Source organism: Peromyscus leucopus, chromosome 1, assembly GCF_004664715.2.
Source record: "Peromyscus leucopus breed LL Stock chromosome 1, UCI_PerLeu_2.1, whole genome shotgun sequence".
Taxonomy (NCBI): Eukaryota; Metazoa; Chordata; class Mammalia; order Rodentia; family Cricetidae; genus Peromyscus; species Peromyscus leucopus.
In genome coordinates, this window is record NC_051063.1 from 45,867,749 (window position 1) to 45,886,893 (window position 19,145).

General features: G+C 44.9%; 1 protein-coding gene across 1 annotated transcript in view; it reads left to right on the forward strand.

Moving 5' to 3' along the window:
* The window catches only part of Plce1 (phospholipase C epsilon 1), a 290,203-nt gene that overhangs the window by 181,748 nt on the left and 89,310 nt on the right, over positions 1-19,145 (forward strand).

Genomic DNA, 19,145 nt, shown 5'->3' on the forward strand with positions numbered 1-19,145 from the left:
ACCTTTGAAGGATGTACTTGATCCCTACTTCTGTAACACAAATTCCTAAATGGTCTTAATAAAAAACAAAATAAAACAAAACAAAAAAACAAAAATCCTGAGCCAGATATTGGGGTAAATGCTGAAAGATCAGAGAGACAAAGGAACAGGCCACTGATACATCTCATTTCACCAGCTCCATGAATCCTCTGAGTCTTCACCTGAAAGGCTCCAGCTGAAAAGGCCCTGGCTGAAAGGGATGTTTCTGCTGAAAAGCCTTCAGTTCCTGTCTCCTCCCGCCTTATAGACCTTTCTCCGCCCAGCCATCACTTCCTGGGATTAAAGACATGTGTGCTTCCCAGTACTGGGATTAAAGGTGTGTGCACCACTGCCTGGCTCTGTTTCTCTCCTAGACTGAATCAATCTCATGTAGTCCAAGGTGGCTTTGGACTCACAGAGATCCAAACAGGTCTCTGCCTCCCGAGAGCTAGGATTAAAGGTGTGTGCCACCACTGCCTGGCCACTATGTTTAATCTAGTGGCTTGTGCTGTTCTTTGATCTTCAGGCAAATTTTATTAGGGTACACAATATGTCACCACAAGTTCTCATTCTTTCCCTGTCCCTATTCCCTTCTCCCTCTCTCCTCTCTTCTTTCTTCCCCCCCCCTTCTTCTCTTCTTCCTTCCCACCCTGAGGTGAAGAATTCCCTTTTTTATACGTTTCTGCCACCATGATGCTCTTCCCACATATGTGGGGCTAAGGAACCAGGAACTGGATCTTCTAAACTAGTAAGCCAAAATTAATTCTCTAGAGCATTTGGTCACAGTAACTACTAGTACACTGTGCAAGTAAAACTAACTAGTAAATTGGTTAGTCCTAGTGTATAAATAAATATTCATTAATTACTTATGATAATCATATCATGCAAAACTAAGACCTTCATACAAGCAGATATTGAGTGCCAGGTGTATGAAAATTTTCTTTTTCTACAAACTTAAGAGTATCTACTTATTTATTTGGTATAATTTTAGTTTCTCTCTTCTATATTAAAACCTTAAAGTAAAATTAGGTAAGAAATAAACATGATTTTAGGATTTTATAGGTTTCTTAGCAAGATAGTAAAGTTTTGTTGCATGCTTCTGTGTGTGTGCGTGCGTGCGTGCGTGCGTGCGTGCGTGTGTGTGTGTGTGTGTGTGTGTGTGTGTGTGTGTGTGTGTGATATAGGGTCTCACTATATAGCCTGGGCTAGTCTGGACTAGAGCCTGCCTCTCCCTCCTGACTGCTGAGATTAAAGGCTTGTACCAGCACACCAAACCCAGAAGTTTCCCTTTTCATAAACCTATCTCCTCTTAAAACATAAAGAGAACTAGAAAGAACTCCAAAGCCGGGCAGTGGTGGTGCACGTCTTTAATCCTGCAGAGGCAGGTGGATCTCTGTAAGTTTGAGGCCAGCCTAGGCTACAGAGTGAGTTCCAGGATAGGCTCCAAAGCTAAACAGAGAAACCCTGTCTCAAAAAACAAAACAAAACCCTCCAATATCTTTTTCCCCCTGAAACAGGGTTTCTCTGTATAGCCCTGGCTGTCCTGGAACTCACCCTGAAGACCAGGCTAGCCTTGAACTCAGAGATCTGCCTGCCTCTGACTCCTGAGTGCTGGGATTAAAGGTGTGCATCACTATGCCTGGCCTCCAATAACACTTTGCCCCACTGAAAAGTCCTCTCTGAGGAATTTGCTTTAAATTGTGAAATTCTTGACAATCATTGAAAAGCTGTTCAGCTTTGAACTTAATGAGTCTTGCATGAAATATTTATTATGAATGTTTTATTGCTGCTCACTAAGGTACTCACAGGAAAAGTAGGTATCAGACCAATGGTCTGTTTCAAAAACGGAAAGAAATATGGAGAAGAAATTGTTTTTCTAGAAGACAGTAGATCACCATTTCAAACATCAGGCAGGGAACCAAAGGCTTGATCTTCTGCCAGGTTAGAGACAAAATCCAGCTTGGCTTTAGCTTGTTGTTTCAAATGTTCCTCAGTTTTTCCTTTCACCTTAATGAATGAGAGCAAATAACATCCACTTAAAAAGATTGCTTCATGCAGCTGTTTAACGTTTGTTTAATATGACTGCCACACGTAGAACAGGTCTGCGCAATAAATACCTGGACCTTTTACCAACTTCATCCCTGAAGGCAAGCACCCTGCCCCTGATGGCCAAGGTATAAGTCATGCCACTAATGCCAGTGTAGCAAATCACTCATCCCTTGCTTTTAAATGAACTTCCTGTAAGAAAGATTCTGGCACCATGTGTTATATTCAGATCTAGATGGGTTTGTGCAAGCATGGACCAAGAACACCACCACCCCTGTGTAGAAGCTAGGACGCCCCCATAGTTCCCTCTCTCTCATGTCCTCGTCTAGTCTCTTCTCCTGGGTGGCACTTGGAATCTGTACCCAGTATTCCTCGCTAGGTCACTTGGCAAAGTCTATGCTTAGTTGGCTGTTTACACTTGGTGACAGTGTGAGGAAACCCTGGTCAGTATAATCTGTATAGGCACAGCAGAAGTAGGCAGTTGCCTTCAGGAATAAAGTTGGTTGGTAGAAGGTCCAGGTATGAGTCGTGCAGATCTGTTCCACACACAGCAGGCATATTAAACACTAACGTCAGTAGAGGCACAGCAGAAGTAGGCAGTTGCCATGGCATGCATCCACTGGCTTGTTTTACTATAAGTGTCTCATCTCAGGGCCACCTGAAACCTCACCTGCAAAGCAGCCTGGCCCAGGGAGTCAAGGCTGTTGCCTGCACCCATTTAGCACGTTCACTAACTACTCCGTCTTTGAGGTTTCTCTTTGTGATTCTTGCCTCATTGCTAAAATGAAATAGATTTGGTCTATGGTAGTGGTACTAACTCCACTCATGGCCATACTAACTACAATTCGCTGTTAGCATGCTTAGAGCTACAGCCGTGCTGTATGCTTCACTGCTCTGTGCAGCCCTGCCACATCCTCCCCACAATCCTAGCCAGAGCTTTTCTCATACTACAGAAGGAGGGTTGACGCTCAAGGACTCGCCAGACATAGATGGTAAATGGGAGAGCATCAGGGTAGCATGTGTGCCCCCAGAGCTCCCATACAGAGCGACACTGCAGGTGGACTGTGGGTTTGTCACATACTCTGCTCCTGACTGTGGCCCTCTTCTCTACAGCACCTATGAGTTCCCATCAGTCCATCCTGAATATCTATGCACACCAGCATCTCTCCCGGACTCCTTTTGCATTTGTCATGTTTTTCTACACAGCAAAACATGAAGGTACAAATAGGAATATTTACTTCAAAATACAGTTTTCTGTAGGCATTACTAGTTTGTATCTAATTAACTGTTTACAAGTGATGCGGCAGCCTAACCTACCTTTGTGTGCATGTGATCATGGTTCTAGAGGTTGGACACAGAGTTTCACACATGCTAAGCATATCTGTACCACTGAGCCATGTACCCATCGTCTAAATGAGATATAGAGTTCTTCAGGTTGCAACAAACTTATTATCTCTTGGTTTCTGATGAGCCCATACCACACTTTGGGACCAAAATATAATAATCAGGAACACCTTGATTCCTAAAGCTGTTTCATTTATGGTATCATAATTATACATAAAATCCCATGTGGACTTGCTAAGATGTCGGATCTGAGCCTCCATATGAAGAAATAAAAAGATATAAGCAGGCTGGGGATGTAACTCAGTTGGTAGAGTGTTTGCCTAGCAAGCAAGCCCAGGATTTAATCCTCAAAACCTGGATGTAATGATTCACCTGAGTATACACAGGTAGAGCCAGAAGGATCAAGGTTCAAGGTCTGTCTTTGGCTACACAGCAAAGCCAATGTGAAATACATAAATCTCTACTAAAAAAATAAAGGAATAGAATAAAACAAAGATGTGAGGGTGTGTCTTCCTGCCTCCCGGACTCTCAACCTTGTGTGCTAAAGGTGATAACAGAAAGAAGAGTACTAGGGCCCCACGTTTGGCTGCCCTTCCCAGGAACAGAGCAAAAAACTAAACAAGTTTAGTGACTAGCTGCAGCATGTGAAGGCGAAAGACTTATTAGTCCCGAGTTTGAAATAGTTTCAGGTAATGGGAAGGACAAGAAACCTCAGCTCTTCATCTAAGTCCTTGCACTAACCAGCTGTCTTTGACTTTAGCAAAGGGAACTTTGTTGACCTTTATTTTCCATTCCTATAAATAATAAAATGGCAGCACCAAACTGTTGGTGTCTTATTTTTGTTTCCTTCTACTTGTAATGGGGGGGGGCCATTTTGAGGAAGCTTTCAAAAATCATAGTATAAGAAGTTCCAGAATCTTGCAAATAAGAAAATAGATGCCACCAACTACAAAGTTGGTCAGAGTTTTCTGAAAACCCAGGCCAAAAAAAAAAAAAAAGATAAGATGATGGCTGTTGTTCTCATCATTGGAAAAAGAAGAGGGGAGTGAAAAGGAAGGGAAAGGAGAGAGAGAGAGCAGAGGGCCAAAGACGTAGAAGCACACCAAGTCAGAGAATCCATGATGCCTCCCATGGCTCCTGGAGATGCGTGTCCTGTGGCTCCTGGGTAGCGTCTTCTAGGACAGACGCATTCGCAGAACAAATCTGCCTTGGGCCGTGTCTTGTATTAGGTCTTGTAGAGGGTCTAGTTCAAAGCATGACTCTAAGTACTCTGATGCACTGATGCAGGCCTGCCCAGGTATGCAGCTCACTGACAATCCTTCTTGGCCAAGGGATGAGGCCTAGAGAATCTAAGGAATGGATGCCTGGTGTGAACCTTAGAGTGTCTTCCTGGAATTCCATATGCATTAGCCAGAGTCTTGACAAATGTGATATGCTACAGACAATTTAATATGGATATTTCCTGGCAAGGCCTTTTACATGCTTAGGCAATCCAGATTTGAAAGTCATCCTTCCCACCAGCTTTCCAGTTTCCAGGCCACTGTTCTCTTGAAGCCAATGAGCTGAATATTTTCATGGTAACCCACAGTAAGGTGAGAAGGGAGGTGACTTCATTTCCTACTGTATAAGATGTTATATTGTTGGATATTTTTTTTTTGTCTACAAGCATATATTGCTTTGTAAGATAAAGCCAGGTTTGGAGATGGGGAGAGGAAAGAATGAGATGAAGGATAATTGCATGGAAATGCATTTGAAAAGGTCTGTTTAAGACACAAAGTGCAGACCAGTCTTGTCACTTTGATGCTATTCCACAGATGACTCAATGACTAAGGAAATGGGATGCAGAAAGGAGGATCAGCTGGCGAGGGTCTGGTGGGAGATGCTATCTGACCACCTCACCTAAGAAACAACCTACTGTGGCTTCTTTAAACCTCTCTGCTGTGGTTAGGGCAGCAGCCCTACAGCCTTTGCAAGATGAGCAGCCCCAAGTACATCTCGAGGTCCCCTGTCAATTGGAATTACATTTCAGAGGTAGGCTGCCAGAGATGGCTCTTCTGATCCAGCCTGACTGGAAACAGGCTCTTCCTGTCATCATCAGCCAGCCAGAAGTTGCTTTTTGAAGGTGTGCCTGGAATACCATCCATTTGTTCATTCAGTCAGTCATCCAGAAATGCTGATTGGATGCCATGCATTGTTTTAGGCTCAGGAAATCCTTTAGTAAAAGCTAAACAAAACGCTGACCCTTGTGGAGCTTACATTTCAGTTAGCTGGAGACATGATAAGTTGCAAAAATAGATGGATTGGTGAGTATTGGGTAAAACCCGGAAGACACCACCAACTGAAAGGGGTCTCCATCACCTGCCCTCCGTTGTGTTCTGTCTGCAGTGATGCGGCCCAGTCTCATCCACCACTTTCCCAGCAGCAGGCCATCACCTTAGTCTGGTCATGAAGGATGTTCTGTCATCAGAACAGGCTGATGGACCATCCTCCAGCACGAAAGGCCCGTAGGCTTTGAAATTGCATGAGGACGTGAAACTGAGGGGACAGTGGCAGGATTCTAGGTTGGAAGAGACCAAAGAGAGCTGAAAACAAAATGCAGCTACCAGCGGCGCAGCATCTGAGAGCTGGCTAGAAATGTGGGCTCCTCTGCCTACATCTCACACCCTGAGGGGGTCGTAATTCTCATTTGAACAAGACCCTCAGCCACTCCTGTGCACATCTAGGTCCAGGGCCCTCCACACAAAGCTTCATCAGAATAGCTCAGAAAACCTTGATCAGGACGTGCCTTCTCCTGTCTCCTCATCTGTTGAATTAGATCACAAAACTGTAGATTCTACAGTGTCAAGTGTGAACTTGGGCATTTTTTAATCTGTCCCAAATGATTTTCACGTGTGCTACATTTAAGAATCCCTGGTCTCCAGATGGCATTGCCATTTGTAAAAGTTCCACACCCATTCCACTCAGACTTCAGAACACAGACTAGAGAGTCAAAGTAATTGTCACCACGATTCCAGCTCTGAGCGCCAGTCCATGACCCCAAGCTAATACTGTAATGCAGCCATGGAATGTAAGTAAATATTGCTGGCTCACATTTCAGGAGTTTTCTAGAACATTTAAGTGGATTTGAAAAATACTTTGTAAAGGATTGTTTGTTCAGTCATCATGCTCTTTCCAATCCTTGTTTGGCATCAAGTTTAACCAGATTTACACCGGTGAGTGTTTGTCGTAAGGCTGTGCGTTTCTTTTCTTCCAGGGCATGTAAATCAGAACATCTGGGTTTTATCATTCAAATACTAAAACAGGTCCAATGATTTTAGGAAATTTAGGCCAGATTTTATATGCCACAGGTGTTGGATGTGTTTAATAGAGGACTGGATCTACTTATTTGGAGTTTAAAGGTTAAAAAAACTATGCATACCAATTTTGTTTCTGCAAAGTGTTTAACTAAACATTTACAATTTTACTACATCACCAAGCACTTGGAAAAATAGGAGGAAAGAGAAAGACGTTTCTTAGTTACCTTTTTATGAAAATGTAATTTTCAGATATTCTTCATTTTATATACTTAACTTTCAACAACCTATAAAAAAAAATGCTTTTGTTTTCTTCTTAACACCTATAAATTTGCCTGTGGTGTCTCCTGGACCTAAAAAGCATAATCCTTTACTAGTTTTTTTTTTTTTTTCCCTGTTTCCTGAAAGAATATAAAAATGTGGAATCTGAAGCCCAGACTAAGTATAATATAGGCATATTCCATAACTGAGTATAGAAATGATGCCATCTAACAGAGAGCTCAGGAGGATGCTACATAGCCAGCAAGGGACATGTAATAAGTCACTTGAAACTTTGTTACAGATGTAAAGAGACACCACGTGACATGGAGTTGCCTCACCAACCCAAATGCCGCAGTTAGAAATCCCTGGCTATGCAGCCATTAATATTACAAAACTGGCTAGACTTCTTTCTCTGCCTCTAGGGCTAGAAAGTGCTTGTCTGCCGCTTCTTTTAAACCTGCTGCTCTGCTCACAGCCTACCTTTAAACTCGGGGCAGGGGAAGGAGACTGAGAAATTGTACTGTGTGCTCAGTAAACACTAGAGCTGAGCCAGCAGCCCTGGATTCCCCACAGCACCTAGTACAGAATATCTGCCCAGACAGCAAGCCAAAACCACAATCTTTTGTTGTTCGAGTTTGGCTTGAGGGTTTTTTTTTTTTTTTTTTTAAATCAATCGATGTCATCTTCTACTACTTCAGTGTTGTGTTTATTTTGGTTTTGTCTGTTTCTGTCATCTACCCTCTAAACATTTAAAGAAAATATTGCTTAAGTGATTGCCTGAACCAGGTATAAAGTATGTCTTGATCCCTGAGGCTAATATTCCCCCCCCCCCACACACACACACACAAGGAAACAAGGCTGGTGTTTGGCTCCTACACAGTTTCTTATCAGGATATGTATAACCTTAAATTGTCAGGCACTGTAGACAAATCCCTGCCCTGACTGAGGGGTTCTGTCCTGACCAAGGGGTTCTGTCACTTTCACAGGAACTGTCCGCAAGCCCCTAATCTGCCTTGATTGACTGCCCTGAAGAAGACCAGCAGGCTTTCACTCCTCCCTTTCAGTCCTGCCTACTGGAGCCCCCACCCACCCCCACCCCGTGTCCAAAACAAATGCCCTTCCTTCCTTTGCAGGTCTGACCCTCACTTCAGCCTCCCGAGGACCAAGGTTTTGAATGTCTGCAGCTCTTAACCTTGAGTGTGCCCGCTGAGCCCCCAATTCACTGTGGGTGGTGACAGCTGTGCCCTCCCGTTTTGAAGCAGATGCTAACCAGAAGGTTCTCCGGGGCCTCTTCCTGCTGCCTTTGCCTCCTTATGGGAGCCTGGGAGTTTTCTTCCTACGGTCTGTCCTTCTCTCCCATGGGTAATTAGACAAAGGACGGCTGCACCATTAATTCTGTCCTGTTTTCCTGGAGCTTCCCTTCTAGCATTCTGCCTCATCTCCAGCCTCCTCCATCCTCTTCCTCCCACAGTCCAGTCTGCAGGGCACAGCTGGCCTTCCTCCCTGCCTGGAGCTAGAGGCAGAAGTTGAAGCCACAGTGGCATACCTGGAGTCCTGCAGACAGGTCTGCTGCCACAACCACCCTTGGTCCCTCCAGACTATTGAGAGCTGCGTCCCGGCAGGTCCATCCTGAGCAGGGCATGCCCGCTTGTATTGCCCTTTGTCCTAGGCTTTTGCCTTTGCATTGCCACTCACTCAGGTTGGTTATCTATGGCAGATGCTGCCATTCCCAACCCCCACCCCCACCCCCTTTCTCACTCTCAGATCTTCCCAGCATGCACCATTTCTCCCAGGGGAACCTTTATCTAAAGACCCACAGAGGGAGGGCAAATGTATCAGGGCTTCTTTGCAGAGGTAGCTGACACCCAGCAGGTGAGGCCAATAGGATGTTCAAGCAAGAGGGTCAGGTGACCTCGAGTCTAGGCGCAGAATTGACACTCGCTAGGTGACATTTGCAAGACACTTAACCTTTTCCCCTTCATTTGTCTAGCAACTAAAGAAAATGAACTAAATAAGATATAAGGCCTTTTTAAATTGAAGCACTCTAAAGTCCTTTGCTGATTATATCATAGAGTAGGACCTTGGTAAGAACTGCTCTGTTCTCTGGGTAGTTGCCTCTTGGTTACCTTGACTGTGAAACAACAGCAGCCTGTGGGCCTGAGCTGCCTCTTGGAATTATAAGGAAAACCTTCCTTTGTGACTTGGATTTAGAATTTTTCCAGTGACACACTGATTCTGAATTTGTGGCACTAGTCATCATACACTATGTTGCTCTTTGTGACTGTTCCAACCTCCCACAGCCCCCCACCCCAGCCCCAAGCCGTTTGTAGTGATGAAGGGATATGTTTTCAGGAAGCCAGATGCAGGTATCAGATCTGCAAAAATGCCAGTGGGTAGGAGCCCTGAGCTGTATTCACACCAGGTGCAAGGGGCTGAGAGAAACCCGAGGCTGGTGTTCCAAGCTCTTCTGGCTGCTGGAAGAAAAGGGGGGGAAAATCACATAGCTACAGGATCAGGGGACACAGGACTAAGCCTCCTTGGAGATTCATCTCTCTCATCAGCATCTTAAACACTCCAAGAAATCCTGCCAGTAAAAAAACAAAAAACAAAAGAAAGCTTTTTTAATCCCAGCGTTTCCTTAACTTATACGGCCCCAGACACTTCTTCACAAAATGTGTAACATCTGGTACAATATGTGCCCTGGAGCGTAGTTTGGGAAACATTACGTCAGAACACTGCTGACCTATTTCTGTCTGGGGTCATCAGAACAGGACTGGCTGACACCTGCCGCTGGCTATTCACTGAGCACCCACTGCCTGGAGAACATGGGGGACTAAGTTGTCAGATGAAGTGTCTGTCCATCAAGATTTCAGAATCTAATGGCACAGAGGGACCCAGCCCATGTGAACAGGCAGCAAACAGGGACATGAGTACCAAGCACAGGGGAGAGGCTGGAGCGGGCCGTGGGACAGTTGTTGATAGTCTGAACTGACTTCTGTGCTCACAGCTTCAAGTGTGTGTGCTAGGTCTTCCTTTGCTCTGCTCCACCAGGGTATCGAGCACTCTCAGATCCCACGGTCTCAGAGCATACTCACTGCCTGTTTTACAGGATCTGTAATTGCTGGGGAACTTCACATAATTGTACCTTGTGCTAAACTGCCACAACTCTGTTAGTTGGTTTTTACACAGAATTAGGATGTGTTCTTTCTCCCCAAAAGATTACTTGCGCTTTTTTGTCTTTTTTTCTTTTTTTTTTTTAAAAAAAAAAAATGTGCTTATATTATGTGTGTGGGTGCTTTGCCTGCATGTGGCTGGTGCCATGGACCCAGAAGAGGGTCAGATCCCCCAGAATTGGTATTACAAATGATTGTGAGCCACCACGTAGACGCTGGAATCAAACCCAGGTCTTCTGGAAGAGCACATGGTGCCCTTAACAGATGAGCCATCTCTTCAGCCCCTACATCCATTTTCTTTATAAATTATTATTTATTTATTATTCATTTACTGTTGCTGTTGTTTGTTGATATGGGGTCTCTCTCTGTGCTTCGAAGCTTATCTAGAACTCAGAAGCTAATGTGGCCCTCCCACCTCAGCCTCTTGAAGAGCTGGGACTAAAGGCATGCAAAGGCATGCATGCACCACCATGCCCAGCAATGACTTCCTATTCAATAATCAGGGAAAATGTTGAAGTAGCAAGTGTCATGTGGACATTTGAATCCCACCTCGTCCAAGCTATAACTATACACCCATGCAACTAATCTTTCTGGGACCCAGGACCTAGGTTCCTGGGGCAGCAGCTTGTGACTTCCCATTTTTTTTCAGGGCTTCTTTCTCTAGCAGCCTTATCTATATGTCCTCACATTCTCAGTAAGTGCCTCAAGCTGGCCTCCTGCTCATCTGCCCCCAACCTTTTACTGCCAGTTTTTTTAGGCCATCTACTGATGGTTTTTTTTTCCCCTTATATATGAGAGAGAGATGGTGGGGAGGGGGAGAGAGAGAGACCTCAGTTCCAGCTGCACCCTGAGAATTACTAATATGGTAGCCATCAGACGTCCAGGGGTGAATCTGGGAGTGGGGGAGGAGAGAGAGAATGTGTAGTATGTGGACTTGTCTGTGTGTGTGTTATTCATAGAGGCCAGATTTTGGTGTCCATTGTCCTTTCTTGATCACTCTCTACCTTTAAAAACAAAACAAAACAAATCCCCATATTTGTTTATTTACATATGTCTGCATGTGTACTCATGTGCCGAGGTACTCGTGTAGAGTTAGAGGACAACTTGTGGGTGTCAGTTCTCTTCTAACACGTAGGTTTCAGGGATCAAACTCAAGTTGTCAGGCATGGCAGCAAGTGCCTCTACCCACTGAGCCCAGCTCTCCAACTTTATAATGTGAGACAGGGTCTCTCATCGAAGCTGAAGCTTATCAACTAGTCTAGGCTGGCCAGCCAATGAGCTGCAGGGGACCTGCCCATCTCTGCCCCTCCCCATGCCATCACTAGTATTATAGACACATGCTCTCAACCCCTGACTTTTTACATGGGATCCGGGGATCCGAACTCAGATCCTCCTGCTTGAGTGACAGGCACTTTACCCACTAAGCCATCTACCCAGCCCTATTGGTACTTTTTTATGAAGGTTTTTCCTGCCCTCATGCCTCCCTTTGCTTCCTCTTTCCTGGCCTCATCAAGAGCAATGAAGACTCCTCTTCTGAAGGCTCTTATCCTTGGGAAGTCTCTCTTTGTTAAGTAGAGGGGTGAAGCTGCAGTGGTCATTAAAAAAAAGTCTCAGTGTTTCCACAAGGTCTACAGTGTGAAGAGGGAACTGCATCTTTTTAATTGTCAATACTGGTGGGCATTTATTGAGATGTCCTTGGCTCAGGGCACTGGAACCCTTTTCATATATTATCCCTTTTATGAGACACCACACCCATTAAAATCGAGGGCATTTAATTATGCCTGGTTTATAGGTGAAGAAATTGAGTCTCAGGGTAATTAGAAAATTTACTCCAGGTCACAAAAATAATGAGAGGCAGAGCCAAGAAATGAACGTTCCTGCTTTTGGCTCCAAGTCCTGTGTTCTTTGCCATCTGGTACACTCTGCTATCTCTCTGCATAGGTTCTTTGCCCAGAGGAAGAGAAGCAAAGAGGCGGAGATCCACTTGATCACATTTGACCCCCCACTGAATTCTATGCCCAGGTCACCCTAAGGACTTTTAGTGAACAAATTGACTGGTCTTGGCTGTCTATAACATATCCCCATGTCTAGTGGGGCTGGGAGGTAATTGAGCTCTGGGAGATATCAATGTCTTTTGTTTCTCCCCACAGATCTATCTGAGGGGAACATCTGCCAACACATGCAGATTGTTTGTTCCCTCCTCTCTCCCCTTCCTGACTGATTGTTGGTGTTGGTTGAGGCCTTAAGGCCCCAGCTCGCTGCTCACCATCTGCACAGCAGAAGGTGAAAGTCTGCATTTTATACCAAGTGACATACAGACTTTCTGGACTCTCTTTCGCTTATGCGTGGCAGGTGTTTCCCTGCACGGGGGCTCTCGAGGCTCACAGCACATCTCCAAAGCTCCTGGTCCTTCTCAGTAATCCTGGCAGGCAAACTTCACTCCTTTCTTTTCCCCAGGAATTTTGGCCTCTGGCCAATGGCTTCTCCAACCAAGAGACTAAGCCAGAGAACCTCTGGATGGGCCTAAGACATTCCAGAAAAAAAAAAATGAGAAGTCTTCCACTACCTTCATTCAGCAGTACTAAAGTGTCTCAGGGAAATAGAATCTTCTAGGATGAACCAAATTATCCATCAGCCTTCTGGGTCCTGACTCCCTGGATGTATTTCCCCAAGACCAGCCTTTTGGGTAAAGACAAGCTGACATGTGATTGTCATGGGACACCATCAGGTCTGTAGTCAATGACCTTGCCTCACTTTTCATACCACGACCGCCAGTATTCTGGCCTGCCCTGGTACAGGGTGGTCTTCTGAAAAGGGCAGCACTAACAGGGAGTCAGCTGTTGTGCTTCGTGCATAGCACAAAGTGAGATGCTTGCCATTCATGCCAGACCTGCACAAGGAGACATGAGCAAACTAATCCTGCTTCAAGGAACTTCCTCTCCCGTGAAGGATAGTGGTCACTATGCAGGGTAGTAAAGGTAGCAGTAAATTATTTTAGCACAGAGGGACTCTAAACTCTCTGAGAGTTTAGGGTAGGCTTCCTAAAGGAGATGCTATTCAGACTGCTGGAAACCTACTGGATAGAAGGATGGAGGGAAAGGAGTCAGGGAAAGGAGATAAGAGAGGAGGCTTTGAGTCCTCCTGATAGATATGTCCAGTTTGCTCTTGTATATTCAGAACAAGAGATGGATGTTTGAGTCTGGCTGCAGAGATAGTTAGCAAGACCAATCCAAGTGAAGAATGGTACCCATGGAGAGGACGAAGCAAAGAGATTGAAGATCAGTACCGATAAAACATTGGAGTTCAAGAACCTAATCATACCAGCAGAGACTGGTGTGGGGAGCCCTTGGAGCAGACTATGATCCTACCTCTGCACTTACCAGCTCTGTGACTGGACTTCTCTGTGCTTCAGTTTTTTTTTTTTTTTTTTTTTTTTTTTTTTTTTTTTTTTTTTTTTTTTTTTATAAACCAAGACACCCAGCATGAGCTCTTTGAGTCATCTCTGGGAGTAAGTTGCCGGCTGGACTCTCACATGCTTTCTCCCACACATTCTTACTTCTTCAAGACTCTGGAACGTGGGGAGTCCCTGGCCTACTCTTGAGGCCAGAGATAGAAGGGTGACCAAATAGGATCATTAGTGAGCAACCAGCAGACCAAGTGTCACAATCCCTGTACATTCAGCACACAAGCATTCTGTCTAACCGAGGTCTGACCAGCTGCGTTTCTCAGACCTTGTGGCTTCCCCAAAGTCTTTGCTAAGAGGCATTTTTTTAAACCATGAGCTCAGAATGGCTTCTGAAGGTCCAAAACTATGATTAATTCCCTGTTAATTCCTGTAAGAGAAGGCGGAAAGTATCAAAGCCTAGTAGTTTTAAAGCATATTTTTCATTTTGGTTTACTCCTAGTGTCGGTGGATAACCTTGGAGCATGCTTGTGTAGCCACTCTGAACCTTGGGTTTCTCATCTTAAAATGGGAACAATATTAGTATCAGCTTGCAGAGCTGGGCAAATAGAAGGCTTATGCTTTTCATAAATACATGTCTGACATATCTAAGCTATTGACCTTGTAATTATGATCTTTAAAATCATGCAAAGAGACACTGAAGATGTAGCTCTGTGCTAGAGCACAAACTTAGTATGTACAAGGCCCTGGCTTCAATCTCTAGCACCAAAAAGAAAGATTCTGTGGAGAAAAAAATTCATAAATAATCCTCAAGTAGGATCAGGCTAATTTTGAGCTCACAACTTGCTTAAAGGCTTTTGATGTAAATGTTAGTTATGGATTTAATTCCATCATGTGTAAATGGGATGAAATAATTAAGACCCTATTCTAAGGGTATCAATATATACTTTTACAAAATAGGGTGTGTATGAGATGAGGCTTAATTTTGAACCCCATTTTATTATAAGCTTCAGAATGAATGATCCATTCAGTTCCACTTGGTGTGGTAAAGAGGAGACTAACACTACCTTATAGCTGCTGGGGATTCTCCCAAGCCTGCTTAACTAAAAATGATGCTTGCACATCTCAGTCAGAATATGTTCTGTAGTTGCTATGAGTCACTAAGTAACTGTGGATGCAGACCCAATTTCTGAGTATTTAAGGAATTTATAGCTGAGGGATTCAGGGATAAACAACTGTGTTTTGCTAACTATGGACAAGAAATTCTTCCAGCGGTAGGAACGTGGCCAGAATGTGTTCTTACTGTCTAGGAGTCGACAGTGCAGAGAAGATGGACATGCCCACAGCTGGCCGAGTTGCAGGGCCAAGTATGCAGCCCGAGTTTCTTCTGTTCACTCCAGTTCTTCCTGCCCACGTGCCTCACACAGTCCCCAGCAAGTGCACAATCATGCAGAAAGTGTGGAAAGAATGATGTGGCATAGAGATGTAAACAGCCTTAGGAGGTGTCTTAGTTTGGGTTTTATTGCCGTGAAAAGACACCATGACTGTGGCAACTCTTATAAAGGAAAGCATTTATAAGAGTTGGGGCTTCCTTACAGGTTCAGAGGTTTAGTTCATTGTCATCATGGAGGGAAATATGGTGGCTCACAGGTAGACATGGTGCTGGAGAAGAAGTCAAGAGTTCTACATCTAGATCAGCAAGCAGCCAAAGAGTGAGACACTGGGCTTGGCTTGAGCTTCTGAAACTTCAAAGCCCACCCCACACACTTCCTCCAACAAGGCCACACCCACACCAACACATCCTAATCCTTTCAAATAGTGCCACTCCCTATGAGCCAATGGGGGTTCTTTTCATTCAAATCACCACAGGAAGACACCTGGGATCCAGCACTGGTAGAAAAATCAGACTTCTAGAGAGGCAGCATATGAATGGGCAAAGGGGACCTTGTACTCATCAATGAACTGACCATTAATTAATTTGTTGTTGGTCTGATTTTTCTCCCACAAAGCTCCAAGGTCTAGTCTTGTTTACTCTGGACAAGCATGGCACATGATACACAGCAAGTATTTGTTAGAAGAGAGAGAATCACCTGAAACCAAGAAATACTTGACAGGATTTTATTTTCAGTCACATTTTAGCAACAACTCAATTGTAAACTGCTCAACAACCCCACCCCCCACCCCAAATATTTATGTATATGGAGTTGTTAAAGAGTTTCAGGTATGGCTGGGTCTAGGCATCTGAATGAATGAGATGGGGTAACTTATAACTTTAAAATGCCATATTGTTCCTAACAAGGAATCAAGAAAAAAAAAAAAATGACCTGTGAGTTATCCTGTTAGGGAAGGACTGTGCACCGGGTGCGCACACATTCTTCTGGCCTGGCCTTGTAGTTAAGAAGTGAGACTTAGCAAGTCTTTCTCCTGGGTCTCTGAGGTCCATATCTGGAATCCAGCCACTCCTTCGCTCACACAACAAGATTTAATCGTAGCCATAGCAGCAGCAGCTGCCATGGTCACGCAGAAAACATTCATCCAGCTCTTATCTACACACAAAGGGCCTGCTGAGATCTGTAATTTCCCCATCTCGCTCTCACCATAACTTTATGATTATTATTCCCATTTTACTGAGGAGGGATTGAGGTTCAGAGCAGCGAGGCAGCTTGTCTCTGAGACTTGGCTGAAGAAGCAGTGGAACTAGAGGTCGAACACGGTTCTAGTCACCTCAGACACCTGTGATTTCTACCCCTGCTTCTTGCTGCCTCTCTTCTTCCTAGTTCCAAGTGGACCCAGCTAGTTAGGACGATGAGGAGGCCAGGGTGGCTGGTCTGTGGTATGAGACTATCTCACAGGCACTGTGCTACAGCTCTGCTCTGCACCCCAGGGTGCCAACAAAGGACATGGAGCCCCTGCACCCTCTCTCAGACTCTGGTGCAGTTCAGAATCGCCATAGAGTTTACATGAAAATGCAGGTTCCCAGGCTTGGCCCCGCCCTGCTGTTGGCGAGTCTGATTCCTAAGTCTGGATGAGGCCTTGGAGTCTGCATTTGAACAGACACCACCATCACCAGTGCTCCCCATCTGAGTGTCCCACATTTGGGGAGCACAGGGTAGGCACGGGTATGCGCACTGACACATATGTAGCCGGGAGCATGTGTGGGTGGCCTCAGTCTCTGGAGGGTGGTGATGTGTGCACTTTCCATAGCTGCTGGAGAGAAGCTTTGTTCAACTTCCACTGACTTCTGTATGTTTCACCATTTGAGCCCAGCCTTTGCCATTAGAGTGACTAGATGCCCACTGCAACAGATCTTCTTTCTGACTACATCCATACTGGCATATTCAAACATTTTTGGCAGAAATTCATCTGTCTCCTTTTTTCCGGACCTGGGAATAGCAATAGGAAGTGCTTAGGCTTTTCCCAAATATAATTCCTGAGCTCTGAGAATCCTCCCTACCCATGGCCTCCTGGGACTCTGGATGGCCTGCCTGTTGGCCAGAGGCACCAAGCATCCCCATCCTGGAAATGTGGGAAAGATGGTCTCTATCCTTGAGAACTCAGGGTCTGCTGAGACAGACAGAGCAGCCTCATGTGAAAGTCAGGCACACAAACATAACAAAAATAAACCAGACGTACATGCGCGCAGCAGTGAGAAACCCAGCACAGCACAACTGTGGCCTCACGGTCCTACATTAAGTCAAAGAGAACTGGATAGAAGGTGCTAGGTGAACCACCAAGATTGCCTTTTAAAGATGCATGCATTATGCATTTGTTTACCCACTTGTTTCTTCGGTCTCTTTAGACCTACAGAGGGTAGATCTCAGTCACTGAAATTTTTATTTACTGTAAATACAGCAAGCTCAGCATCTGCCTTCATGGGGACACAACATCAAATATGCCCTTGGGTCAGGGTGGTATGGGGCACCAGAACATGTGCACATAGTCCAAAAGGGAAGTCAGTGATGACTTAAAAACAGTGATTTTTTTTTTTTTTTTTTTTTTTTTTTTTGGTCTGGTTCCTAAAGGTAGACTTGTTCCTTCCTTCTGGGGCCTAGGGCACAAGAACAAAAGAGTTCTAGATTATTGGCCTCCCCAGTGCTCCCATCTTGACTTGTGTACCAGTAAACAGACATTTCAGATCTCTAGTTCAAATTTATCCATATGCCACTGCCACCCCTTGGCCCCTTATGGTCTATTCAGGAGGACTGAGACACATAAAAGGTGTTTGCGGACGTGGAAAAGGGCTTAGTATCATTTGGTCATTGAACGTGGGAAGCCTGGGTTTACTGAGGAGGAATGATCTAGAAAGTAGGTGCACAGTCTGTGAACAGGCATGTCCTCTCTGCCCACAGACTTTTCACTAGAGGGGCTACAGCTGGACAAGGGTCAGTGAGGGCCCTTCTAAGGTATGGGTCCCAGAGGCAAGTAAGACCTTGATGTCAGGTCTAGGGAAAGTTCTTCCTAAAGGATGAGTAGACATGAGCTAATAAGTTGGGCCTGGGGGAGTTTTCCATAGGAGGAGTAGCATCCTAAGTCCCCAAGATGGGAAAAGCCTGATTTGACTCTAAAAATAGGGTGTGAAAGGAGATGAGGCTGGAGAATGGAGTCTGTGGGCCAAGAGAAGGATCCAGCTATATAGAAGACATAGACAAGACATAATGGACCAGGGAAAGATCATTTTAATGCTGCAAGAACATTCCTTCCTGGTGGAACTATGATGCAGCCAATAATGGTACTCGATGTGGGAAGAGAGAGCAGGATGTTCAGTGTCGCTAGGCCTACAAGTACTGAAAGGGGCATGATAAGCATGATGACAATGATGTTGCACATGCTGGCATACCACTCTAATTATACCCACTGGGAAGGTTGAGACATAAGGACTGTAAGTTCAAAGACAGCTTAGACAACTTACTGAGACTCTATCACAAAATAAAGAATGGCCAGGGATATAGTAGAGTATTTGTCTAGCACATGCAAGACTATGAAGTCAATCCCCAGGATAGGAGGAAAAGAAGGTTGGAAAGGAAAAAGGAACAAAGACAAGGAGGAACAGAGCAGGGGGGAAGGGAGGGAAGAAAGAAGGGAGAGAGGGAGGGAGGAAGGGAGGAAGGGAGGAAGGAAGGAAGAAAGGAAGGAAGGGAGGAGGGAGGGAGGGAGGGAGGAAGGAAGGAAGGAAGGAAGGAAGGAAGGAAGGAAGGAAAGAAGGAAGGAAGGAAGGGCATATTTTAAAAGTAGTTGTAGAGAAGCTGTAGGCTGTAGGTGTGGCTCAGGGTTAGGGTCATCAAAGTGAACCCAAGCCTTCAGGACAAGCTCTTAAACTGAGGGGCTGGAGAGGTGGCTTAGCATAGGGGTGTACTTTTTGCATAACCGTGAGTCCTGGAATGCCTGCTAACTCTAGCTCTGAGGGATCTATCCAATGCACGTACTCACAGAGAAACTCACACAGACAGGCACGTATAAATAGCTCAATCAATAAATCATACGTTTATGTATATATGAACTGAGCCAAGAGTCTGATTCTCTGCTTATTCATGCTGACCATTGAAATTAGGCAAAATAATCTCCTACAGGTAACTCCCCTGTGCTCTGGGCTCTGGGTGTTCCCTGTAG